Consider the following 25,109-nt stretch of genomic DNA (forward strand, 5'->3'; position numbering starts at 1 on the left):
CAAAAACAAGAATCATAATTTCTCCAGCTTCTCAAGCATGTGCTCACATGATGTCACAGCTCTTTTGTGTTCCCTAGAGGATGACACCTCAGGGAAGGGAGAGTGGTTTAGTTTCAGGAAGGTCGCTGCCTCACAGCACAGGGTAGACAAGGGCTTGGGAGCCTGAGCCCTGAATTCAACAGCCCCTTACGTGCCCATCAGATATCCTACCCCAGCCTCCAGCCCTCCCTCCCCACCATGTCAGTAGAAGAACCAGTTAACCAGAGTCTCATAAAAGAAAGTAAGAAAGAAGATGCATGTAAGGATTATACTAACACCCTGTGCCCTAAAGGAATAAGAGAAGTGCTGGTTGATACCATTTCTGTGGTGAGGCACGTGCATCTGGATGGATGCTGTGTACAGCAGGACCCTTGTCCTTGTTGAGCAAGAGCTGAAAAGGTTAATTATTGGATATGAAAGCAGCGATGCTGCCAGTGGGATTGAAATAGCACCGTGTGCAATAGCTCTGCCCCAGGCAAAGAACAGACAAATCCCTAAGGATGTCCCTTTGCTTCCTTGCTGGCTGTTCCTAATTCTCAGCTGAAAGAGGGTGCATCCTGAGCTGATCTTCACCCTGAGAGTAGCGGCCGCACCTCTGACTTCCTCCACACTCTGAAACCAAATCAAAACTGTCCATTGCCTGGTTGCACTCACAGAAGGTGCCTTGTCTGGACCTTGTTGGCTTGTTCATCCACCTCCGGAGGGACATCACAAACAGAGCAGAGTTTTTTCCTTATCTCATCTCACCTAATTGTTCTTTATTCCCTTCCTGCTTGAAGGCTCTTCTCTCCCTGTGACTGCCAAGACTGGTTGTCAGCACCTCCGGTTTAGCCTTGGTGCCCAGAGGGTAGTGAGAGGGGAATTCATCTCTGAGCCATGCTGTCGTGAGTGCTGTAGGGCAGCATCTTTCTTCCAGCAGATACCTTCCAGCCTCAGAACCTCACTGTCTAAATCTGCAGATCAGTGACCTAAGCAATGCTCTTCCTTGACTCTGATACCTCTGACCAGACTGTGGGCTAGTTTAGCTAGTAAAGAATTTTTCTAACATTACTAATGTGAAGAAACAAAGACTGAACAAACCAAAATATAACAAGTGCCCAGTTGCCTCTTTATCTGGCTGTTTTATTTGCACAAGCTGAAGAGCTTCATGGTGCCGGGAGGAATGTGATAGAAGTTCTTTGTCTAATAAATTATTTTGGCCCAGTCTTCCCTGGGGAAAGAGGGCATTAGACCAGGAGCTGGCAGGCATCGGTTCTGCTCTGGTCTCTGGCACTGACCTGCTGAGTGACCTTGGACAACTCACTTCACCTCCCCTAAGCTTCTGTTTCCCCTCCTATCCTTTGTCTGGCTTGTTTATTTAGACTGTCAACTGCTAGAGAAAGGAATTCAGTCTCTCTGGCTGTTTGCAGATTGCATAGCGTGATGGGAGCCCAATCAGACTTGCTCCTGGGAGGCACTACAGTAAAAATTAATAATCATGATAAAAATTAGTATTTAATAAACAATTGGATGCAAGTTCTTAACTATTAACACTGCATTAAGTGCCATATTTGAATTACCAAGACATCGCTGGCAATTCAGAGCACTTGCCCAGAGGCAGTGACTTGTTTTCTTCTTTTCCACGGCCACACTGAAGGCCCTATCTACCAGCCCTATGGATTTTGGCATCTTCTTCTCCACTGCCCAGCTGTACAGTGGGAGGAATGGGAAGAATCTGCCAGAGAAAGGGAGAGTTTGTTAGAGGTAATGAAGAAGGCTCCATTTGGATTCCTCCCCCTCTTGAACATCTGGCCAGATAACAGTTCTTCCGAGAAAGATTTAAAGAGCAGGGGAGGCCTCCTGGAAAGGGCAGAGAACGCTCGGCTCAGAGATGGTTCAGAGCTGAGGGGCAGAAAGGCTCAGAAATGACAAGTAGGATAACGCAGCCCATCACCTCTAGGTCAAGGGGGAGGGATAAAGCCAAGGCCAGCAAAAAACAGAGGGGCTGATTCTGTTCTGGTGAAAAGAGGTGAGTCTCAATCGCAGCAGGAACAGCGCTGTCTTCTAAACACACAATGCTGAGAGCGTGTGAGCAGGGGATGTGGTGGCCACCTCTGGGTTACTGCCAGCTTTGTAGAAAGGGAGGCTGCTGAGTATCTCCTAGGAGGGAAGCATGAAGTAATAGAGCTCGGATCATGCTCTAATGCTGGTGGTTGGGGAATCTGGGGAGATGCCGACAGGTAAGTGTGTATCTCAGGTGGGTCGTGTGACTCCTGGGGTAGACCCCTCTCTCTCCACTGCCTATAGAGGGAGCATGGACAAATAGTTTGCACATGATGTTGCCTCTAGATGGCTAAATATAGGTGAGATGAATGTAGCTGTAAGGCCAGATACTCAGCTGCCACTTTTAGGCAAGTGCTACAGGCTTGAAATCCATTTAACCATATGGGTGATACCAAGAGGCATAATAGGAGATTTGTCATTGACTTTTTGTGACCATGGAGGAGACTACATTCTTGCCCGTTCATTTCCCCTAGGCACTGCAATGCCCATATCAGTCACTGTTCATCAGTGCACTGTTCCTCCCACCATGTGTGACCCGCTGTGAGCGTGCAAGGACATCAGGATATGACAAAAAACGCATCACTTATGCTACAGGCCATTCCTCAGCAAGAAATAAGGGCAGATTGTTCCTATAATGTGCTATAGGCCACTTTCAAAGAGCAAAAAAACAGCCATTCTTCTGGCTGTGGCCTGCAGCTGGTAACTTCCGCTCATGGATTCATCTGCTTTTAAGGCCACTGAGGTCTTGGAAGAGGCTTCAATATGTTACGCAGGCCTGGCATTGGCTTTCTCAAGCTGGTGCGTTTTACCCTGTGGAGGAGTCTGTTGGGAGTAGTGCAAAAAGCAGGTTCTGCAGCAATGCTTTTTGATTGACAGAAGCGGAGGGCACGCACTGCCTGTTGTTAGGGGAAAAAAACTAAACAAACCATTAAGCAATCCACTAGAGGCCAATGTAGCATCGTTCCATCCAGTGTTTTTCTCCGGTGCTTTGCCCTCTTCCATCTTGAACACGCTGGCTTTCCACGTCTCCACTTGCAAAAGGCCCTTTCCCGCATGTGCCAGGCTGGCTGGCCAGTGTGGGAGGAGGCTGGCCTATCTACTCAGGTCCTTCTGGGGGCTGAGGTGCTTTTCCTCTCTACAGCTGAGAAAATGCTTGCAGAGGTGACTTAGAGGCATCCTTTCAAGGGACTTGGAGAGATGCACTGAGGCCACTTAGGTTGTTCTCTGTCATGTAAAAGTGAGAGCAGCCCTAGGGGTGACTTGGTTGTGCCAAGCGGTGTGAATGTCCCTGCGATGTGAGCACTTGGTGTAGTCTTTCCCACCCCGGCAAAACCTAAGAGTGGGGAGAGGCTCCTTTCTATCTCCAAATGCATCAAGTAGCATGAGGCAAGCACAGGCATAGGCAGGACTATCTAAGAGAATAGAGTCCACCTGTCCTTAATTCCCTTCTCCCCACTCTGGGATCACACTTCAGCAGGAGCTCAAGGAATTCAGGAGCGGGAAGAGCCCACATGGACGAGCGGTGTTCAGGTGCAGGGTGGGCTGGAGCATGGGTCCCTTTGTGCAGGGCAGTCAAGGCACTTTACAGGCCTGCGTTTCGCCATCTTACCCAGTTTGATGCACACCCGGAGGCTGTGACCACATAAAACAGGTTAAGGGAAGTGGCTGCATACTTAAATATACCAAAAGAAGAGAAAAGTCTGTTTTTTAAAGCTTGCAGGTTGCTGTTAAGCAGCTGCTCCTTTCCGTGGCAGTCGCTGGTGCTCGGAGACCACTGCAGACACGCAGTTGCCAGGGTCTGAAGGGCGAAATTCCTGCGTCTCAGTCTCCAAATTCCTCAAATAAGTCCCTCCAATTCTTATGTTTTCATAAAGACATGGCCTGCTGCCGGGTGACCTGGAAGAGGCATCGTAGTGCTTTGTCAGCACACTCGCCTCACTGCAGAAGCTGAGGACCAGATTGTCTTATTAATCATTTAAAAAGTGGGGAGGAAAAAATAAAAATAAAAAGCACAGTTCTGGCTAATTGTAGGGAAAAAAATCAGGTCAGAGTTCATTTTTCTCTCCGCTGCTGCTTCACAGTTCACTGGCTGACAAGGAAAGCAAGATAACAAGGGACGGAAGATAGTTCAGGGAACAACCGCCCACTCCCGAGGAGAAGTGGGGGAGTTCAGGTTTCCGACACGGATGGCGAGGCAGCCGTGCTGGCTGCTGAGCCCCAGGATTTGGCAAAAGGGATCCTGCTAGCTATTCCACAAGGGAGTGGAGCATTTTGGACATGGCACATATGGATCACAGGGGAACCGTCTCATTTGTTACCACCCTGTAAACATACTCCCATTAGTGCTTCTTGCGGGGAAATCTGAGTGGGGAGTAACTGTGAACCGCCCATAGCCAGCAGTCGAGCAGCATTTCCAGTGGAGGCATTTGATTCAATTTCAGCCTCAGGGTTTATCTGCCCTCTCTCTTTTTTTTTTTAACATCTATATGAAGGTATAGACTTGAGGTGAGAGCACAGCCGTGATACATCTTCCTGCTCTAACCCAGGGGATATGATATGGAAAAGTTTGCAAAACAAGCCTTCCCTCCCTCTATCCCCTATGATCGTTTCTGGTACAAGAGGCGACTGCTGAAGTAACCGAGACCTCCTCAGAAGCGTGAGATCCAGAATCATTCATTTTATGGGGCCCTCCTGTGAGAGTAAGGGATTTGTTGCCCTGACTCCTGCTGGGGAAACGCTCCCACAGCCAGAATGTGAAATACAATACAGCACGGGCTCTGACATTCAAGCTGGGTTATTTGAGGAGAGCTCTTTACACGAGGCCTACACAGCACAATCCCAGCAGTAAGTATGCGGGCTTGCACCATTCGGACTAGTTAAATGCTAACTCTGGCCTGAAATTACAGAGGTTCAGAGCAAAGCAAATGTGCTGTGTCTGATTTTAGGGATGTAGAGGGAGGAATGGGGTCAGGAAAAAGGATCACAACCGGATACTCTTTGTTTATGTAGGATCTCTCATCTGTAGGAGATACACTGGAGGAACCACAGGCATTATGGCATTTACTTCTGCAAACAGAAGCAATGGAGTATGGCAGGTGGCTTGGGAAGTTCTTCAGCAATGGCACTCACAGCAATTCCAGTGCTGATACTAGTGTTAAGCTTTCTGCTAAAGAAAATGAAATGATAGATAAAACTCCTGGGTCAATAATGCAATGTGCACCAAAATCACTAGGACTGTGTTAACAAGGCAGGAGAGTTTCAAGAGGGTATGAGCTAATAGTGCTAGCAAAATATCACAGGAATAGCCTCCAGATTTCTACAGGCAGACAGGCCTATTTGATGCTTGGTTTACACAGGCAGTTCACCATCACTTTGTGATGTCCTTACCCAGTCTAAAACTTCTGATTGCAATTCAGTGCTAGTTTTGAAAAGTCGTTTCTGCTTTAATTTCAATCCAGAAGTAGGAAACTTGACCTCAGGCATCCTCTACTTGTCTCATCTAACTTCAGGTGTCTCCAGTGTAGGTCTTCACAAATGAGCTAGGCATCTAAAATTCCATTATAATCACAGGTGATCTAGTCAACACAAAGGAGTTTGCAGAGTGATTCATGTCATCCTAAAGCAGAAGCCTTTCTCTGGTCAGATGAATTGTCCCATAACTCCCTGGCTACAGTGGGACCTGGACATCTGGCTCACATGTAGGCACCTGTACTGTAGACATATAAAGTGAGGTGAGCTCATCAGGTGAGATAAGCTGCACCCCAGTCATGACAGTAATGTAAGATATTTGTCCTCCTCCATGTGGAGAATTGCTGTGTCTGAGAGACCGCTGCTCTGTCATCACCACTGCTGGGTTTGGCCAATACAGGAGTGATATCCCACGTCGTAAGTACAGGGACTATGTTCAGAAATGGAAGATCTCTCCCAAGGCAGACTGTGTCAATGAGGCAAGACCTCACTCTCAGACCATGGAGAGTGTCAGGGTGAGATCTGAATTTCTTCTGGGATGTTTTTAGTAGCACATGTGGAAAGAAGGACATGCACATTGGACACCAAGCACAGCGGTTCAGAACAGGAATCTACAGAAGGAGCCAGAGCACTTTTTAGAGCATCATTCAGTTGAAGTGTGGGGAGACATCCTGGCAGACACACTGGCAGCCTACAGAGCTAAAACTGTAAATTCTGACAAAATGAGGGACTGAGCTGTCTTTCCTGGGCACTCTGACAGGCCACCTCTGGAGGCTGAGTACTAAAAGGGTTGAGAACATGCTCCCTGGTGGGTTATACACAGGTGCTGGCCAACAGCTTGGGAAAGCTCTGATGAGGAAAAAAGTGGAAGGTTGCTTACACTTCTCCCATTTCACTTTCACAAACCCCAAATTTTCCCCGCGCATGCCTCCATCTGCCTGCATCCTTGCTCTTCTCTTTACCCTCGATCGGGTATGCAATATGAGAGGGAGGGAAGGTAGGGAGATACAGTCTAAGCATAGACCTGAAAGCATGCTGAGAACATTTGACTTAGTGCTCTACCTGGGGTAAGATCGAGGAGACGTGGGTGAACAGAGCAGGGGTTACAGGGGGATAGGCTGACCAGCAGCAGGAGCTGAAGAAGGGAGAAAGTGAATGCCGTGAGTACCCAAACTATTTTGACCGATCTGTCCCCTGGACCAACAGGGGCTTTGTAACAAGCAGAGGAAGGAAGAGACAAGGAAAGGGGCTCAGTTAGTGTCAGTGCACCTCAAAAGAAAAATCGTGATCAGTGAGGAAGTATCGACTTGCTGTAGCGAAAGGGGGCCTCTCCTCTATGCCTCCCCACATGCATCACCAAGCCTGCTAAAGCAAGCAATGCTTTGAATGCTGTGTGCATTCTCCCCACATCCCTTTGCAAAGACTCCTTGTATCTGCTTTAGGATGCCAGCAGTTATTCAATAGCCTATTCTAGGAAGGTCAGGCAGGTGATCATAACATCCCCACCTGGCCTGTGGATCTGTGTCTGTGCCAGATGTGGGGCTATTTGGCTTCAGGAGAGCTATATGGAAGGTGGTGCCTAAAGGCAGGCTCAAAAACCTACCTGAAAAAATCCTGAAAGGCTTTTTCTTCCTCGATCGAGCTTGTGCAGAGAAGGCAGAGTTCACAGAGGGAGGGTGAGGTGAGAGAGATGTCGTTATTCCCCCATGAGAGGTTAGCCCATCCCCTGAAGGCCACAAAAGTCCTCATCAGATGCTACAGAAATACGAACAACTCCTAGCACAGCCCGTTCCACAGTGCTCCAAAACACAAAATAACTTCATAGTAAGATGTGTGGGAAGGAGCAGTGTATAACTACTTATGCTACAAGGGCTGAGCATAGGGATATAAACATCTCCAAAGATGACGTCCTCCTGCTCCACAGGACAGACTGCCCATCCCTATCCTTTCCAATGCTTTTCTCCCTATTGCAGGATAATTCCTAATCTGCTTTTGCCATGGAAGTAATAACATGTTACTTCTCCTTTTTTTGGCTGGGACATCAATAAGAACCTTTCTTGATTTAGACATGAAGGATGAGAAAGAAAACAGTCTTGTTTTCAGTAAGACAGGGTCTCTTTCTACGTTGCTCAATTGTCCATTTGCACAAGGCTTTCTGGCCTCGTAGTATCCTGTTTCCCTGGAGAGTACCATCAACATGGGGAGGCGAGGGAGTGTTGGAAGGTAGCCTGAGGATAACAGGCGTTATAAAGAGGAATTTTTTTCCCTGCTGTTTTTGTTTGTTTTACCACAGAGGCTCAGAGGAGCTGGCCAACAGCCTCACACAGCAGGTGCTGCCTGGGAATGCAAGGGGAGCAAAATTCCTACTAAATGGAAGCATTATTTGACACCACTGCCTTTCGCAATCTTTTTCTTTTGTTTCAGACAAACTCCAAGGCCTCCTGGGCTTTGTGGTCAAAGCTGCGTTGGACTCTTCTGCAGGAGAGGAAAGGGAAGTAGTAAGGGTGTCCCCAAACACACCAAAGACTTGGGTGACCGAGGCCGAGCCTTCTGGAAACAATACTGCTGGATTCCCACAGAAGTAGCAAGAGGGCAAAAGAAAAATCCCTTTTGGCTCCCTCACAGCAGCTTTATACTCTTTTTTTGTTTGTTTTTTCTGAAGAGGAGGTTGGGCCTGAACACCCTCCCCAAAGTACCTTTGACATTTGGAGACCTTTGAGCCTAGATCCACAGTGACAGGTCACAGGTCTACGCAGCCCTCCTGCTTCTCCGTCATGACTTGCAAGACTGGAAGAGAGAGAAAGTATGACCCGTAGAAAGCAGAGACTAATTCCTTCCTTCACCAGACGCTTCTCATGTGGCGAAGTCATTCAGCTTCTCTTTCTCTTTTGTACTTCCATTCCCTGCCTGTAAAAGCAGCAGGAACCATGTGGGGCTCATATATTAGTGACATGAGATGTGCAACTATTTCATATATGATGGATCTGTAGAAATACCCAGAAAGAAGGAAGTCAGAATTTTCCAGAAATGACAGGCTTTGCCATGAACTTGAAGTCCAATATTGTTTTACAAGCAGACAAGCCATTGCTGTCCAAATGCTCTCCTCACACCAGCAAGAGAAACTTGTTTTTCCAAGCCTTGTATTTTGATACCTTCAGTTCATGAAACAAACCAGAAAAAGCGCCCAGTGATAATTAATTTTAAGAAGCTCATGAACATAGAGTTAACTGGCCTTGTCTGCAGTGGTCAAGTGCGTTCATCTTGCAATTCTGTTTGAGCTAAGGGACAGCCAATTTGTTTTGCTCTGCATCCCACGTGCTGGGGTTGTTGAAGTGCTCTTACAAGGCCAGTGCTGTTAATAATAAATGATATTCTTCCTCAAGCCTCATTCTGTAATTCCCGGGAACCCAGCAGTCCCATCTACCCCAGCTCGGATGCTGTTACAGATCACAGTATGAAATACAGCCACATTCCTTAGCTCTAATTCTTTAAAGTCATGTGGAAAGGATGCCGAGTAAGATTGCACAACTAATTTCAAAGCTGGCAAGTATGACTTAATGGTGCGAGACACAGCTCTATCTCCACGTCCGGAAGGGGATGGGGAGATGGTAATGTACAGTGCACCTGTGCAGCAGCTCTTTGCCAAGGCTTGCCGGAGCCCTTGTTTCAGTGAGAAATGTCAGTTTGTGCTTTTCATCAGCAAATTCAATTTCTATTAATTTTTCTAAATGAAAGTGTTTTGAAAAATGTTTTTTAAAATATCCCAAGTTCTCACACCAATGTTTTCTGAAAATCAGATTCCTGTTCCCTTATTTGGAGGAATGTTCTCTGTATTATTTAAGTACAAATAATAATGCAAGTAACTTTGCAATAAGTTTTTAGATGGCCCAAACTGCAGTAAAGTATCCAGTGGCATGAGCCATGTCTCCCATTTTCTTTTTCTGTAGATAGTTGACTCACAAATGCTTTGATACTTCAGCCTTTTGTCCAGATGATGGGCAGAAAAAAATCCAAAGTTTGAAGAATTTTTGTTTGCCAGGCCATGCTGCTCCTTAATAGAGTGAAGAACGGTACAGAATCGATTGCTGGATGTGAAGCCGAAGAAAAGCACAATTTTTATTAATGTGAGTTTCAAATCAAGTAAAGTGATGGAGTCTCTAACTTTTGATAAGTTCCCATCCCATATTTTGATATGACCAGAGCTGGATGTTTTTCTGGAAGACTGAGCAAAGCTACTGGGCTCAGTACTGGGCTAATTGGCTGCAATTGAATGGCTTTGGAATATAAGAAGTCATACCACATGTTCTCATGGTTTCTTCTGGCCTTAAACCCTGTGAGTCTATGAATGAGTTTCTGAATCTGTGAAATCCCAAGTCCTAAGAATACAAACATATGAGTAGAGTTATATTTCTGGCCTGCAGATCAGAAGAAAGATATTGAGTGTGCATTTTTGTGATAAATCAAAGAAGCAGCTAAATCTGAGCAGTAATAAAAGTTGACTGCAGATCTTTGTGCAGAAATTGGTCATATGTCATGTCAGGACAAGGTTCAGAGAAGTGATTTCTCAACATCTGAAACGACTGCTTTTTGGAACAGCTCCTTCCAAACCCTGTGGTGGAGATCCTCCTCCAGACTCGGTCCTCAGTACCACATAGGAGCTTCTTTGACAAGGGATGATCAGTGCGGCACTGAACGCTGTTGACCACAAAATAATTAAGATGGGCATCCCGGCCATGAAAACAAGCAGTGAGACATTCAAGTGTAGAGAAAGGGGGTTTGTTTTGCTGGGTTTCTTTAAGGGGAAGCTCAACAAAACTGAGGAAATTAAAATCCATAGTCAGCAAGAAAGCTATGGAGCCATGGTCTAAGCGCGGTCACACCAAGCATGTATCCACCCACTCCCCTCTTCTTCTGCTTACCCCTGAAAAAAGGAAGAAGAGCAACAACCAAGAGAATGAAGAAATTATGATGCTTTCTTATCACTTAGTAGCATTTTTAAGTAACCTGATTTGTTTCAGCAAGAAGCCTTGAACGTGCTGAAGGGTTAAAGCCCCAGAACCAAATTCAGGCGATGTGGGTTTGAATCCCACTGCTCAGACGATTTGCTGCTGAGCCCTGAGCATCTTTATTTCCCTCCCTCGCTGCCTCTCTCAGCCTGGTCTCCTCATCGGGAAATCATTGGAGCGGGCAGGAGTCATCTCGGACCGTATGCACCTCATCAGCGCAACGTGTCGTGATTTAGTGGGAGCCTGTCAGCGCTCCTGTGGGATGCACCATCAGCCACCACAGTGCCAGACTCCCGCCTCCGTGCCTGAGGGTGTCAGAGCCTGGCTCGATGAGGAGGTTTAGATGGCCACTTTAACGCTGCTCATGAAATCAAGCAAACCTCCCCCGGTAAATGGAAACCTCGCCTAAATAAAACAGACAGAAAAAAGCATACGCTGACTAAATTCTCCAGTGAAGCATCCTTATTATATAATGCTGAGCTACATGCACCGTGTGAAGTACTGCATTTCATTTGCAGAAGGCCCGTTGATATTCTAGCGTCACCACCAATGTCACGCAACACTGGGTGAAGTAACAAGTATGGCAATATCACCAAGCAATACATAATGCCAATGACAGTGGAACTAATGCAGAGGCGATTATTCTTACATTATTCAGCACTTCCAATTGCTTTATGTTTTAAATGACTATATGATGTAATAATATATAAATACTGTAAGGGAGGGTTTATTTATAACCATCCTCAGTGTTACCGGTGAAAGTATTAATGCGTTTTTCCCACACTATGTTCATTGACTGCAGTAAAGCAATCCATTTTCAAGGGGCTGTGTCAAAAGAGTGTTTAAGCCATTCCTCAGTCTCGGGAACAGGTGAGTGGTTAATGTAGCAGGCAAAATAATCAGCTTTTAATACAGAAATCAAAAACAGTGAGGGTGGAGAGAGGACATGCCTCAAATGGAAAAAGAGGGTTAAAGTGCTTACAAAGCCAGCAACTACTTTTCAGCCTGGAGACTCCTTGGAGCAGTAGGAGCTTGCAATGCCAAGCTCCTGGTTAAGCTGTCGGTGTTATATGTCTCAGTGTGGGGGAAGCAGTCCGCCCTGGGGCTGGGTCAAATACAGGAGCAAAACTATAGCAAAGGCTGGTTCTGGTCTCAGAAATCTGGAGTGAGGCCATTCTCATGGTCGGAGTCGCTCAGGCTTTCTGACAGCGTTGGCCCAGATGGAGCTGGCTTTCCTTTATAAGCCATCCTTGAGCTTCATGAGCCATCCTGGAGCTGCCCGTGGCATCCAGATGCTTCTTCACTTCACTGAGGACCAGCTGGAGCTGCCCTGCTCCCAAGTCCCTGCTATCCCTGCAGCTTTATGCTGGCCCAGAAAGAGCTGCTTTTCAGAAATTCAGCTGCTACCTGCATGTCCCCTGTTTAGGGTATGAGCTTTCCCTGCATTTGAGTTTACTCACCCATGCGCTCATTACGCTCTCCGTATCACGGCCCTCTGTTAATGGCTCTTCAAGCAAGGATGCCGTGGGGAAGCTCGTCGGGAAAATGTCAGGACCCCTCCACGTGGTTTAGGGCTGCCCCCATCCATCCTTCTTACAATTTACCTCTCTGAGAGCATCCAAATCCCATGCATCCGTGGGGGTTTGTAGTGTGAGGTGGAGCAGGAGATGGGGCATCCCCTTTCTGCAGAGACGTGATGGCAGAAGTGGAGGCACCGTTTTACCCGGCGTTGGCATGCAGCAAGGAAGCGAAGGAACCTGCCTGTTTTTTCCTGTTTCACAACAACTGGAGCTGCACTGTAAACAGCCTTCCTCACACGCGGAGGTCCACTTAGAACAGGGCGAACACCAGAGAAATAGTATTTACAAGTACTCTCTCAAATAAAAACCGTGAGTTTGCTTTGGCAGCAGCACTCATCCTCCTAATGATTGCTTCTGGCAAATGATTAGGCAGGTACAACAATATTTGCTGAAATATTCATGGGACAGGGACACGTTGCAGATACGTGTGTAAATATGAGCTGACTGACAAGTGCTTGTGCAAAACTGTATTTGTGAGAGTGTTTGTGCGGAGAGGGGTTTGCATAACTTTTGAAGGCTGGTTGTGGGTTTGGGACTCCTTGAATCAAAGCAGAGAAACTCGGCCACGTGTCGGAGGTAAACAGTGGCACACACACGAGCTTGCAAAGAGAGCACAAACGAAAAAAAAAGGGCAAATAACAAATACTTGGAACGGCAGTCAGGCCGCGTAGCTTACAAGCAACCCAAAGACTGCAGAACGGCCACAGAAACCATTCATGTAATAACTGAATGTCAAACACATTTGCAAAGCTCCTGCAGCATTTGCAAATAGAGGCCCAAGTTCAACACAATTTACTTGGAGCAATTCATATGATCAGAATTAGGCAAGTGTGTAAATATCTCCCTGAAACGAGGCCAGGAGAGGGGACTGCAGTTGCCTGCTTAATTGAGTTTTGTGAGTAGTTGTCCAGCTATATTTCCTCAGGGATTAAAGCATGAAGCAGATTGACTTGTACTGAAAGAATTAAGGATCAGTATTGTGTGAAGAGGAACAGCAATCGGGGAGCTGGACGGGTTAGCAAATTGAATAGCTATTTGAACGCGTATCCGTAGGGGTATCCATGCTGGCTCGCTCTCAATAGGTGGCACCTATGAGCAGGGACCTAAGGCAGGGACCCGAGAGGTGCATGCCTACGTGGAGGGGTGTTTGGTCCTATCTGAAAATGCCCGGTCGCACTTTTCCTGACACAGTTGGAGACTTAACTGTCTGCTGGCTGTAATCAATGCATCAGCATGTGAAAGCAATTGCCATGGCTGGAAAGAGCTGGGTTCTGTTTTGTTTGCCTTGTTCATTTCCTACAAATGCAATTACCAAGGGATAAATTAAATTAGGTTGTAACATTATTTTGAACATCTTTTCTGTTTTGCTTTATTTCAAATTTTCTGAAAGGCCAGTGTTTACAGTTAAAAATACCACTTGGCAGAAGTACAATCAGGAGTGAGGAACACGTACCACAAACAAAACCATTAAGACTATTTAAAAACTTTTTGCAAAAGACAATCAAGTGTTACGGGACTAGTTTCCCACTTGGTCACCATGGTCTTATGTCAACACTAACGCCATTGACTTGAGCTGAGCCCTGCAGGCACAAAACTTGTGTGATGGGGTGGAAAACTGGCCCGGTTTATGATTATGTATATCGTATTATTTAAAAGACAAAGAACCTAATCCCAGGAGTGTTTAAGTACCCCGAAGTCTCTGAATCCAGTCCTTTTCCCACTGAAATCAAAGGCAGAGCTTCTGTGTACTGTGATGGGCTAGAATCAGGTATCCATTAACTGTCACTGGGAAGGGACGGCCACCAGCAATGTGGCCATTCAGCTGGATAAGTAGTTTATAATGGGATGAGCACTTTGGGAAATGGATAGATGACTAGGGAGAAAGATGTGTCTGCCGCCGCACACTATTTCCAGGCCACTATTAGTTTCTTATTTATCTAATTACTTAATGTTTCCCTATTCTTAGAACAATATTTAACAATATTAACAATATTCCTGTTTTAGAAGCACCTAAAAGCAGTCCAGGTAAATCTTTTTTGTGTGTATGCATATATATACAGAGAGAGAGAGATGTGTATAAAAGAAAAGACAGAAGGTGATTTTACCTGGCTGAGCAATTTTTTTTTTTTTTCATTTTTAGCCTTTTTAGAAGAGCAGTTGTATTAGAGACGTTGGGTTGGCTGCTAGGATGAGTGAAACAGTTTGGGAGAAGAAAAAGTTTGTGAATATTTCAGAGTAATTGCTAACAGTTAGTCCTAGAACCAGAAAAAAAAAAAGAAAGAAAGAAAGGAAGAAAAAGAGAGAACAGCTTTCGCCTGTTACTGATTTCCTTTTTGGTTACAGGGGCCATTGTTTGTTTTAATGACAGGAAAAGAGAGCTGTCAGAAGACATTTGCATAGTGCAAATAGGGTCACAAATCAGAGGGAATGTGTAGATTATTTAGTAGTGAGCAGGCAGTGATTGGTGTGTCACCGTAAGAAAAAAGCGTTTCCTGCAGTCTGGTAAAAATCTGGTATTTTCTCCACGTGTAGTGGAAGACTCGAGCAAAATTTCAGGGACAAAAGTGCCCTCGCTTCCTACTTGCGGCAGGGTTTGAAATGATCTCATGCAAGCGTTGCTGTTTGTTTATTTTCGTAGCTGCGTGCTTAAGATGCATTCTTTGAAAATGTAGCTGATACGTCTGTTTGTATAGACTGCACTGCTGGTGAGTTAGACCAGGGGTTTGTGTTCATTTGGGAAAAGAGAAAGAATCCTGGCCATCAGAAATGTTTACTATATCAGGAAATGAATTCACTACTTGAGGGTTCCAGTGGATATAAAACAAAAATTAAAACAAGAGCCTTGTATAAACCCACTTTGTATTGTCTCCTCCATAAACAGCCCCATACGTGACAAAGCTCAGCGCGAGCGGGAGAGGTAGTTTTATTGGGGCATGTGGAGAGAAGTTAATTGCTGTTGTGTTTTGATTTTTTTTGCACATGTTGGTAAGTTTGAAGCAAAATCTGGTCTTCTTTTCTTTCCCCCCGGTTCCAAGGAGAGCTGAGCCTTCGCTGAGAAATAACACTAGGCAAAATGACTTCAAGCTGTCACCATTACACAACCTAAACTTTATTTCTTCATTAATGCATTACAGAGCGAAAAAACAATGAGAGCATTCCTCTGGAATGTGTGTTTACTGAGCACAAAACGATATGTTTACTGAAATAGCAGTTGCTGCCGGGTTACCCAGTGGGAGAGAGCTTTCTCTTTCCACACTGGCCTGATACCCCGGTGTCCCTCCGCACCGGAGCGCCTCGCTGCAGAGGCGCAGCTTTCCCCCGCCGGCCGGGGGAGCCCGGGGCAAGGTCGGCGCCTCCTGTGCGACGGGCTCGGAGGGACCTGCCGTGGCGGCACTGCGCGACCGGCGCTCCGCTCGCGGCCCCGTGACGTCCGCGAGGACCTGCCGCTGGCTGCCGTGGGGGCTGGATGGAGCCGTCGAGGAAAAGGGAGCTTGGAGGCAGCCTTTCGCCGGAAAAAGCATGAGTCGAAGGAGCGGGGTCTCGGCTGGCGACGGGCGGCATGGGTGCGCGGGAGCGAGCGCCGCGTGGGGCGATCTGCGGACCGGCTGCCAGCCAGGAACCGGCGAGAAAACTCCAGTTCAAGGGTGACCAACTCCTGGTGCCGCAGCCGAAGCCCGTGGGAGGGGAATGGTGCCTCCCAGACCGGGCTCCCCATCCTTAGCCCGCAAGATCCGTGGTTTAACGCGAGCCCTCACGGCAACGGTGGCAGAGGACTGGCACGGGAGCATTGCTCCTGGAGACACCACGCCAGCAGGACAACGCTGAAAGCCAGCCCTCGGGGAGGAGCAGCTGCAGGAACAAGGGTGGGAGGGCAGCGAACGGCCGTTGTGCTCACAGTATTGAAAACATAATTCCCGATGGCCTAGACGCAACAGGCATGCTACAAGCGCCCCAAAAGGAAAACAGCCCAGCCAGGGAAAGGGAAGGGAGTCAGGTAGACAAAAATAAATTTGGAGATGAAACCTTCTTCTCTGTCCCACAAGTCAAAGCAAGTGGTGCATGTGTGCGCGTGCAGGTGTGCATTCACACACACATTTATATATATGTACAGCTACACACCCGATCTCATAAATTCCAAGGAAACAAAGGGTTTTCTTTTTTTTTTCTCTCATTATTCCACTACAATTCAGGCAGCAAAAACAAAAATTAAGGAGCTTTTGCTCAGTACGACTGCCAAGCAGACATCAGGTTGGCTGCAACATTATTTAGTGTGGATATGGCTCTCCAGTGATTCACAACCCGCCCAGTCGGAGCGGGGTTTATCAGTGCCCCAACCAACATAAACACAACGGCGGTGTTTTCTGTTCATTCCTTTTTCTTTAAAGAAAAATATACACACACACACCAAGGGAAAACAAAACCAGAGAGTGCTTTCTAACCTGGTACAGCATATTACACTAATTAAGGGATGCTGTTACTCATGCATCATTCACAATCCTGCCAAAACTGGGAACAAACAGTCCCTGCAATCTGGGTAGGACTGTCTGAGCTGAACTTTGCAGAGCTCTCGAATCCGAAAAGCCCAAACAGGAAGTGTTCATCCCCACTGCGAGCTCCCTGCAGCTCCCAGACGCTGCAGCAGTGACAGAGGAACGGGCCGGGGGCGCTCGAGCACTCAGAGAAGAGCTACCTGCCCCACAAGAGGCAGCACGGTCGTTGCACATGTGCTTGCAGCAGTGGCACCACGGGAGGTGAGCCTGGTGGTAAGATGCTGATGGAGGGAGAAGGTCCTCTGCCATGGGGTTTACAGCAGAGTGTATGACTTTATACCAACTCAAAATTCCCCGTGGGTAGAGAAATGGGTTTGGGTTTTGCTCAAGTGCACTGCCCCATGCAGGACGTGAGAGCCGGCATGGGGAGTCCTGCTCTCCTGACAATTTTCATGGCCGGGACAAAGATGTGGAGTCGACAGGCAGAAACGTTCTGGCCACGTTCACACTGTTGCACATATTGCTGGGGACGCCCAGGTTTATAACACAGTAGACTTCTTACTCAAGTTCTTCTGCATGAGGAAAGCCTCTTCCCACTTCAGGGGACCAGAACTGTGGGAGAGGTTTGGCCCATCTGTGCTGGGAGAGGTGTATTTATATCTCCAAGAGCTTTATCCCCCTGCTGATGCCTTTGCTGAGATCTGATTCTCTTGCTGATGTCAGATCAGGAACAGCAAGCGCAGAAATATTGTCACCCAAGTTGCGGTGCTGAAAGCTCCTTCTTGTCAGCGTGCTGATACAAATAACCATATAGATACCAGAACATGCTCCTACAGTTTCTCTGGTTACACAAGAGCCTTTCTGGCCTCTCAGCTGCTGGAGCAGTGTATCACTCTCGGCTTTCTCATGTCTCTCCGAAGCAAATCCTTGCCCCATGGACTGGAAAATGATATTAAGGGTAGGGAAGAGGTGAGGTGGCCTGCAGGGCATGAGCTTCCCATATGAATTCCCGTAACTTTTCAATGCAAGGATGTTTGTTTTACTTTCCTTTGAAGTAGCGAGATGCTGGTAGGGCGATCAAGGTGATTTGCAAGCCTCCATGCCCCAGCAGCAGCACAAGGGGTGTCAAGAGTGGCTCTGATGCATGCCACCTCCATGAAGCTGTGCGTGTCCACAAGGCCACTGGGAGTTATGTCCCTTCACGCATGATAGAGCACCAGCCCCCTGGTCCCGGGCAGTCGTTGCTGTGTGGCGGCCGTGACCGCTCGGGTGTATGCCTTTGATGAATGGACTCGCTCCCGCTTCCCTTCTGCATGGACCAGATAGCTCCAAGCCAAGGCCGTTACTCAGCGGCTCGTCAGGTGTGGAGCTGCGTCCTTTGCACCCGCTGCTGGCAGGGAGATAACTATTGGAAGGAAGCTGAAGCCAAAAGGGCTGTGGCATTTGGCCAAGTCCACTGTCAGTTTTCAAGCTGATTCCGCTGTTCCTCCCATGGAGCAAAACAACCATATTTTTCATTTTGCAAAGGACAAAGCTCAACAGGGCCTTTCCCCCCCCCCCTCCTTTTGCTAGGAATTTATTGGACTATGTTACATTATTCTTCTTGCTGTCAGGAAGCAGACTGACTCCCCTCCCAAGTAGGAAAGCTTGGCTACCGAGCAATCAGGCTGCATGGGGGTTTTTGGCCACTTAGGAGGCTACTGTCTTAGATGGTGGCCTGTGAATGTCCTTCAGATGCTTGGCTTGGAGGGCCTTTGAGCAGAAGTCTGCTAGCACGTCTCTAATACAGCATCTGTTTTGCCTTATTCTTGATGTGTATTGCATTCAATGCGGGGCGGATGGTGCTCCTTGGGACGCACAGTGTGTCCCTCCCTCCCAAGGCCCCAACGTCATGCTCTGTTAGATGTCTGCTAGGCATCTTCTAGGAAAACATCTAGCTTTGCTTGGCCTCCTGGCAAGCGCAGGAGCTGCACGGGAGCAGGTAGGCTGTGCGGTGGTGGGGGCACCGGGGAGGTGACGGAAAGCTCCTGCGCCTCCCTCCGGGAACCTGCTGGGAAGCTTTGCCCAGTCCAGCAACGTGGCGTTCCTGGGAGGCGTTGGCAAGTCCGTGGGCGGCAATGTGGTAGCATGACTATGGTGGGAATCAGCCTTTTTACTGTCCCCCCCCAAGTTATCTGTTGCAATTACACACCTGAGTTACCTGCCTCGATCTATACCAAAAATCCAGAGCTCAGCCAGTCCCCTGGCAAGACTATTTCTGCTCTGCAGCAGGTCTGGTTGGGGGACATTTCTTGTGCCGTTGAGGCTGGCTCTTGCCTGGTTCACCGCGTCGTTCCATTATTCATTGTTATCCTCCCCTTGGGCTGCCCTGAACAATTTCCTTCCCCTCCCCTACGTTTACACCCTTCAAATGGCTTTAGAATACAGCGCTAAAAAATAAAGGGAAAAAAAGAAAAAAGAAAAAGCCAAGGCATTGGAAACATTCAAATATATTACTTGGTTCTTTCCTCCCTGCACCATTGTCTTAGAAGCGCTGGCTCGGGACCAGGCTTCTTTCTTATTACCAATCTTAACTACTCCACTGGGCATCGAAAAATAAAGCCCTATAAAAGTCACTAATTAAATAAGTTCTCCCATCTGACCTAATACAAGCAACATGGGAGGTTGGATGGGTTTTTTTTTTTTTCTTCCCCCCCCTCTCTTTTGTAAAGCCCACTTTTCTGACGGGGCTGCGTTGTTTTTCTGGCGAGGGAGAGGGATTTCAAGGTCACGGCATGAATAAATGATGATAATGCGTGGTCGCGGGGGGAAGCGGGCGCAGAGCATCGCGCTGCCAGCGAGCGCTGGATGAGCAGAGGTGCTCTGCGGCCTCCCCCGGCCCCCTCCCGGGAGGGCCCGGCGGACCCGCCTGCCCTTCCCACCGGCTCTTCGTGTCATGCGCAGCCCAGAAGACGCTGATCCTCCTCGCTATTGTTCGCGGTGGCGATGAAAAGCAAGCGTCGGGGTTTAACAGCCCTGCCGCCGCTTTTTTCCCCTTCTTTTTTTGCCTCCTTCTCTTGCAGCTCAGGAACACGAAGTTATCTCTCCCCCTACCCCGTGCCGAGCCTCTCCGCGGCTCCCCGGCTGCAGCCTTTACGGGGTGTGGGCCTGCCCGAAAGAAAGCTGGAAAATTAGCAGCTGGATTTCCTGTTATTCTTGTGCTTTTCTGTTGGGCTTGCGCACCGAGAGAGTTGCCACGCTCTGTCGCGGTGGCTCTGGCGCAGGGCAGCAGCTCCCTCCCGTCCCCGCCCCACACACACTTCTCTCCCTTTCCGGAGAGCCCACAAGTGAAACAAGTTTGGCGGTCTCAGCCCGCTGTGCCTCACCTGCACTGAGCGGGCTGTAGGAGACAGCGGGTTTAACCGTGCTGTGGGCTTTGCCTCTTGACGCCAGGTGGGCTTCCCCGGGGACCTCCGCAGGCCTGGAGCGGCCACAGAAGGCGCTGGTTCTCAGCGAAATGGCCAAACTGCAAGGGAAAAAAAAAGCATTTTTCACTGTTTTCTTTCTCTCTTTTTTTTTTTTTTTCAGACTACCTCACTCATAAGATTGCTTTTTGCAAGAGCATCCTGAGGTTTTCTAATAACAGGAAGCCGTGGAAGCCTTTGCTCTCCCTGCCCTCGGGTCCGGCGGCGTGCTTGCGGGAAGAGGTGTGGCTGCCTCCAGTTTCGAGGAACACCGGGGCCCCGCGGGGCCCCGCGCTAGGCTCACTCGCCCCGCTGCGCCCTTCTGGCTGATCCCAGCGCCCATCTGCTTTCCTTCGCTAATTCCCGTCCGAATAGCTGAAGGGATCCAAGCCAGGGACCTGGCAGAGGAAGGAGTGCAGGGGCAGGGTTGCAGTGCGGAAGGTAATACGTATGCATAGATGGGGGCACCCGGGATGTAGAAACGCGCGTGTGTTGGGGAGCTGCGGGGCAGAGGAGTTTCTCCGCGGCGGCTGCCCTCGTTCAGGTCGTTCGAGGCCCGGAGGCCGGCTCTTCGGTGCGGTGGGCACCGGCGGGTATTGCCCTTGAAGGGCGAGCGCGAGGCGATGCGCCCAGCCGTGAAAGCTCGGCTGCTGCGGCTGCTGCCTGCCTGCCTGCATGCCCGGAGCGCGCGGGAGCGCGGCCCTCCCGGGAGCCTCCCCGAGGCCCTCATTTGCCTTATTCTAGGCCACGCGGAGAATTATTAGCAATCGGCGGCTCCTTCTTTACCTTCTCTTTCTTTCTCATTTAGGCTCGTTTCCTTATTTTAGCTCGATGCTTTACTTCCCTCGAACTAGGCTATTCATTTGGCTTTTATTCTATAGGTAGGATAAAGAAACCGCAGCGGGAAGGGGGCCCGGCTGCCCGGGCAGGGCTGGGGCGAGCGCGCCGGGCACGGGCAAGCACCCCGCTGGCCTCCGCCGCGGCCCCGTTTCAGCCGGGCGCAAGGAGGAAAGGGCTTCCCGAAGGCGAGAAGGCAGAAGGTCTCGGCGGCAGGCAGGAAACGCCGCTGGCTCACTCCTCCGTGCACCAAGTGTGTCGGCTTGCGACGCGGCCAGCAGGCTATTAAAACCGTGCCGAGCGCGATCCCCCTGCGCGAGGGGAACGAGACAGCCCGGCAGCGCCCGCGCCTCTGCGCTGTTATTCCAGAGTCTGTTGTTGCCGAGCGGCATTATTTATTTTAAGGGAAAGATGCCGTTGAGCGGAGCAACCTCGCTGCAAGCTGGCACACCGGCGGAGCGAAGCTGAGCCACGGAGCAGAGCAAGCCAGCTTGTCGTCTGACCTGGGCGAAGCCTTAAAATGGTTTGCTGTGACTAGTCAAATCTTGAGCAAATTCCCTCTGGCTGTCAGCGTTATGTGAATATCCTGCGTGCTCATTTGTTAGCGAGAGGCCTGTGGAAGTGACAAACCCTAAGCAAACGCAGGCAAATGTTCGCAGAACAATTAACGTTGCTTTGCACCAGCTTGTGGCCTGGAAAAACAAGCCAGAATTGGGCTCACGTCAGTCATAAGATGAAAATATGCTGTGTGACTTGGCTTAAATGGCCAGGCTCTTAGCTTCGTTTCCAAATGGTAGGGAGCGTTTTTCGTTAAGGACTGGGACTTGGGAAATCTTAATTTAATTGGCAGTTTCGACAAGTCACATTATTTCTCTGTGCAGCATGTGTACTTTGGGAAGACTTTGTGCCTTGCGGGCGTTGCGTTGCCCATGCGGAGCAGAATACGGGGGGCAGCAGAGATGCTTGCACAGGCCCTGAAATGCTCATTTCCAGGGAGGAACAGTCCTGAGCTTGAGTCTGGAGAGAAACTGTGCTGCAGCGATAGAAATGATCCCCAAAGATTCAATATTTGATGAGCATCATTGCACACCTCAAATGGGAACAGCTTACATTGCACTTAGCCCTCTCTCCAGCGACTTGCTCCTGGGCGCTGGAGTCCTTTATTACCAGGCCAGAATACCATGCTTAGGAGACCCTTTGCGATTCCTATGTTCCCGCAGGCTACCAAGCTGGGATGACTTCCGTTTTTCTGTGGGTAACGCGAGTGATGGTACTTACAGGTGTTTGGGGGCTGCTCTGGGAAAAGATCTCCTTGCTGACACACAGAGGACAAGTCACGTTGCTCCTCAAACCCAGAGAGGAGAGAGAGGCTGTGGATTAAAGGCCTGTTGTATTCTAGGAGCACACTGCTCCCCAAGAAAAACACTTTCTTCTTAACTGAGCTTAAGGGTCCCGGGAGGACCTTATGTGCCGCAAGTTTTTGAAATGAGCGCGAGCCTTCCTGGGAGTTCATAGGCAGAGGAACAAGGGAGGAGTTGGTGGGCTTTTTTTCCATGTGTCCCCAGTGCTGGGATACCGATTTCTGCAAATGGCAGAGTATTAATCTAGTCTTCTGCAAATACCTGGAGGCATCTCCTGTTTCCTGGAGCCTCTCACGTGCGTTGTCCAGCCAGCACAGCTCAAGCTAAAGGCACCTGCAGTAGGAAACCTGGCACCAGGTTGGGTCATGGGGACCAGAGTACCGGGGCCAGAGCTCATGCTAACCCTATACTCTTGAGATATGGCTAAATGTATAGCCATCTATAGCTATAAATGAAACACAGGTTAGGAACTGTTCATATGGGGTGCAGTACCTGGGGTCTGTTGGCCATTTGCTCTGCAGCCCCATTTGGCACCTCATTCTAAAAATTACTGCTGTGTTTGCTGTTGCTCAAGGAAATAAAATGGATCGTAACTATATTCCAGCTTAGCTTCTAACAAAAAGACTTCTAGAAACATGTTTTGTCTGGTTGGTTCTTAGAGACTTAGAAAACAATTTAACCAAGGTGTTCGCTACAGAAGCCGTATGACCGTATCGTAGTATACTGTGATGTTAGTAGGCATTCGTACGGGTCACAGAATGTGTGAGTGTTTCCCAGTGTTCATTCATAGCTTAAATACATCAACTCAAATACACATTTACATCGGTATAAATCTACCACTGAAGACTTGGTGAAAAGGGCATGGCTCTTCCTTTTTCCTGATGCTCTTTGTGGAAGTATCACCATGTTTCTAGTTTGTTAGGGCACAGTCAAGAAGGGAATAATCCTTTACATCATTATTTTCTGATAAAGAAGAAAATCTCTTAGGAATATTTGAAAACAGAAAGGTTTTGATAATGTCTAAAATCAAATGACATGAATTTTGATAATTTGTCAGCACTTGCAACTGGAAATGCTAATTCTGATTTTTGGGAGCCGTTACTCAATCTACACCTCAAAAGCAAATGAGGTAAGTATTTCCTTACAAGTAGTTGCTCTGTTCATTTTCTATATAATGCCACAAAACAGGGCATAGATAGACCCTCACTTGATCTTGTAGCTTCTGCAACAAGTGTTTTTACTTTTCCTTATTTGCCAACAAAAGCTTCAGCCTTACCAGCAACATTTCATATCATCAGCCTCGAAGACCCGGAAACGTTGACGCCAGTCCCTATGCATTCAGAGCTGCAAGCAGCATTCAGTGAACTAAAATACTTTTTTGTGTATAGTCTTAAAACCGAAATTATCTAGTCTGGTTTGTGCTGGAATTTATGGTAGCGCATTAAAGCTACGACAAACAACCTCTGACAGATAATTTGGCCATAACTCTTAAGAACCCGTTGTGGCAATGCAGTGGAAGTGGCAAGGGATGCTGTTCAACGGCGTGCATTACTTTTCAGTGCCAGACTTCGGATTTTGATTTCAACAACCAAAATGATCTTAACCTACTTTATCCATTTGCTCTGAAAAAAAAAAGCTGTTGTTTTTTCCAGAAACTCTCTTGATTTTATAAAATGTTTGAAACTTGAGAAGAGACTGGCTGTGCTTTGTCTCCATGAGAACTGCTTCATCCTGATAGATTTAGTGGAGAATGTGTCTGTGCTCCATGAATCTTCCCCTAAGAAATTGCTGAATGTATTGTTTCCAAATACTAATTCTCTCAACTTCTTAAAATCCCTTGGCACTTATTATATTCATTCCTCGCAAGCAGTAGTGAAAACAAATGTTCTTTGTGTAAACAGACTTTGACAGAATGTGGGAACCTAAATAAATATGGTTATAATATGGTATAAAAATCAACTTCAAATTTGAAGGAAACTTAAATTGCACATGTAGAGTTCATTCAATGTCAAGAAAACAAACATATTCTGAAAGGTGTTAAAACGGGTAAATATCAGCTGCAATAATACTCTGAAGCTCATGATAACTGCATCATATGTTTGAAGGCAGTAGAACTGCATAAATATGCAATGTTAAGTAAAACAGTTTCTCCGAAATGTCCTTTCACATAAAACATGATCTCCTATTTGTTATTTCCCTCCAAGAAAAATGATGATCCTGCCGACACTGTTTCTCACAGCCTGCCAGAGACGTGGGGTGTAGCTGTCCATTCGAGTGGGCAATGACGTCGTCGGACTGATGGAAATGAAGGATGTTTTGAAATATTTATGTGGCTTATTTAAGCTCGAAGAAAGTACTTACTCCAGAAAACGCAACTGGCCACAAACCATTTCTATGAGATTGGATACCTTGGGTGGTTTTCGGAGGGACGAGGCCAAAGGCCAAAAGAGCAAAACCACCCAAAAAGTGTAATAATTACCCTGCAGGGCAATAGCTGTATGAAATGGAACTTATGAATAAAGACAAGGAAAACCCATTAAGTAATATTATTGACATGCGCCTGACATCACTGAGAGCCAACCAGAGTTCTCCACTTGCACTCCAGATTTCTGAAATCATTTCTTAATGGAGCAAGAGTTTTTAAATTCATAATGTCTTTATACAGATGCTCGAGTGTGCAGGTTTGCCAGCCATTCACATTTCCAGCTTGCGCGATGCTAATAAATCTAAGATTTAGCTGAAGCACGTAGTATTCCTCTGTTATATTAGTATGTGAATAAGTTTCACCATCATGCAATAACACGAAATTGCCATATATCAGCATTTCTTAAGCACCTGTCCC

The 25,109-nt window shown here is 47.7% G+C and overlaps 1 long non-coding RNA gene across 2 annotated transcripts in view; it reads left to right on the forward strand.

Annotated features, from left to right (window-relative positions):
• LOC136991976 (uncharacterized) overlaps positions 1 to 24,794 on the forward strand; it is a 212,653-nt gene extending 187,859 nt beyond the window's left edge. For both annotated transcript variants that reach the window (XR_010884001.1, XR_010884000.1), the window contains exon 3: positions 24,472 to 24,794. This is a non-coding gene — a long non-coding RNA (uncharacterized lncRNA). The remainder of the gene's footprint in view (positions 1 to 24,471) is intronic.
• Positions 24,795 to 25,109: the final 315 nt, after the last annotated feature.

Source organism: Apteryx mantelli, chromosome 4 (assembly GCF_036417845.1).
Source record: "Apteryx mantelli isolate bAptMan1 chromosome 4, bAptMan1.hap1, whole genome shotgun sequence".
In the NCBI taxonomy this organism is placed as follows: domain Eukaryota; kingdom Metazoa; phylum Chordata; class Aves; order Apterygiformes; family Apterygidae; genus Apteryx; species Apteryx mantelli.